We start from the raw sequence: 2,500 nt of genomic DNA on the forward strand, positions 1-2,500 counted from the left end.
GCATAGTTGAATGGAAACACGAAACAGACACACAATTGTCCATGTTTACTGCAAATCATGAAAGTTTCAAGATACTGTAACGAGATTCACTGTCACCAATTTGAACCAATTAGACTACAATATCCATGGATGTAGCCTAATATTTTATATCTTTATATACGTAAAATAAATATATTTGTTTATATTTTATATTTTCATCAGGCTGTCTCTTCTTTTCTATTTCATAGCTAATTATTTTTACTTTAATTCAAATAAACCTATGTTGTGATTGTACTGTAGCGTTTTGCATCAATATATTGCAAACTTTGTTCAATGATTCCACTGTGTCTGTAGTATTCTCTCTACTACTGCAGTACTTTTACAGAGATGTGTTTACTGTACTGTTCCTGTAGTACCATAATGAAACCTGTATCACCTATTTTGTTCTACAATATCTAATGATTGTACGAACAATGACACAATGAAACTATCGGTTGCTTGTGAGCGGGTGATCTATAGTTATGTTTCAGTGGTATTTCGCAGTAAATTTGTTTTTTGAACCAATGATTGTGCAATTGCAAGATTTCTTTGAAGATGTGAATGCACAATCCAATGTTTTGAACATTAGAGGGCCTGTGTTACAAGTGATAACCGTTTTGAGTTTTGTGTCTAGAGTTTTGAAAAATGACATCAAGGTTCTGAAAATAGTAGCAAAGTGATTGTAAAAAACTGTAACATGGTGCTACGATTGGCCACGGTGGACTAGATCATTTTTCACACAGATTTCTGTTTCTCGCGATCACCGAGTATACATTTTAAAATCATGCCCCTGCCTAGAGTGTAACACTGTAGCTGCCTGGCTGCTCTAGCTACTGTAGGCACCATTTTTTTTTTGTACGGACAGTACTCGGTGACCTCGAGAAACAGAAAATCTATGTGAAAAACGTCCAGTTTTCCTTTTCAATTGCTGGTTTTAGATGCAGCAGCCACCACACAAACACAGCCCTGTGTTGGGGGCACATGACGGCAGTTGCGTCATCAAGGTGGCATATGTGGGGTGTCGCCGCGTGCCTCCCAACATACAGTATGTGACCCTGCGTAATTTACAGTAAACATGCACGAGGGAGTATGCCACTTCCTGAAAGGCGATGCTGCATAACACAAGCTCTGCTGCTACAGCTGCAGCTGCATATGAAGAGCCCCATCAGATAAGACAACATGTGCATGACTGGGAGGGAGGAGGGAGTGAGACCAAACGTCACTGCAGAGATACAGCATGCGTGTTTACCTGTAATAACATGCAGAACTTAAAATAAGTGGCGTTGGGGGGTATAAGGAAGCTGATTGGTTAACACGTCAGAAACCAATCAACTGTGCACGCAGGGCTTCCTGTTTCTGCCATCCAAGCCAATTTCCTATGGCGCAATACTCTGGTCTTTTCCGTTGTTCAGTGTGTTCTTAGAATAGTCTAAACACACAGTTTGTAACAGTTACATCTTTCAGAAGACTGCTGCTATTCTGCTCCATAAGGATTTATGGGCATCTCTGTGAACCACTCGTAGAACAGTTGAACCATTTTGTGTGTATTTTGCATTCAAAATAGATTAGATGTAGGTCAAATGCAGTCATCAAAGGAAGTGTGAAGAGGAGAGAGACTGCCATTTCACACAGACGTGTCAGTGGAGCACATTCATAGGAAATGGACAAAAAAAAAAGGGAAAAAAAAGCGTTTGACATCTCCTCCCACTGACTGTCTGGGCTTTTGAACTGCAGCGCCAGCTCGGTGACGGTGAGTGACAAACTGTCTTCTGAATCAGAGGTGGAAAAACACAGCAGGTCTCTGCTCAGAGCGCCAAGCACAAGCACAAGCTCCCCTCACACTGCCATCCTGCCACAGCCAAGACACGGTGGCATGCAGCTCGGTCCAAGACTGGGGATGGGCATGACCCACAGTCCCATCAGATAGGTGTGAAATGTCTAAGCGTTATTGAGAGGAAAAGACAAAAGTGCGTGCCAGACACACTAAAGTATCTGTGTTGTGCTGTGGTTTAAACAACCAAGATGTCACTGTTGTGCAATGTGTGGTTAAGAGCAACTCGGACATACGCCATAATGGCTTATTGCATCAGTACATGTGGTTAATGAAGTAGCGCTGCTGGAGCAGTTCTCTCCACTCGCTCGGATGACCCTAGCACGAGAGACAGAGTGCATTTGTCTTCCTCCAGTGTTATGTGCTCTCTCTCTCTCTCTCTCTCTCTCTCTCTCTCTCTCTCTCTCTCAGTCTGGGAACAGGAAACGCAGAACGGCCGTTTGTTTTGGTCCCACAGTGACTCATGAAGTTTCCATGTCTCTGGCCGCCGAGAGGGCCCATGCTCTGGAATCCACCTCGCTGACAGAGAGACCAACCAAACCTCTGGAAGAACTCCACTGCCATGCCACTTCAACCATGGACTTCAACAACAAACCCCCCCTCAACACTCGCCCAATGGCCAAGTCACACATTTCTTGTTTATGGAAGGAA

General features: G+C 43.4%; 1 protein-coding gene across 2 annotated transcripts in view; it reads right to left on the reverse strand.

The window, feature by feature from the left end:
- Nucleotides 1-2,500, reverse strand: part of sh3d21 (SH3 domain containing 21) — a 16,075-nt gene that overhangs the window by 4,606 nt on the left and 8,969 nt on the right. The gene's annotated exons all lie outside the window — the stretch shown is intronic.

Source organism: Sardina pilchardus, chromosome 6, assembly GCF_963854185.1.
Source record: "Sardina pilchardus chromosome 6, fSarPil1.1, whole genome shotgun sequence".
NCBI lineage: Eukaryota > Metazoa > Chordata > Actinopteri > Clupeiformes > Clupeidae > Sardina > Sardina pilchardus.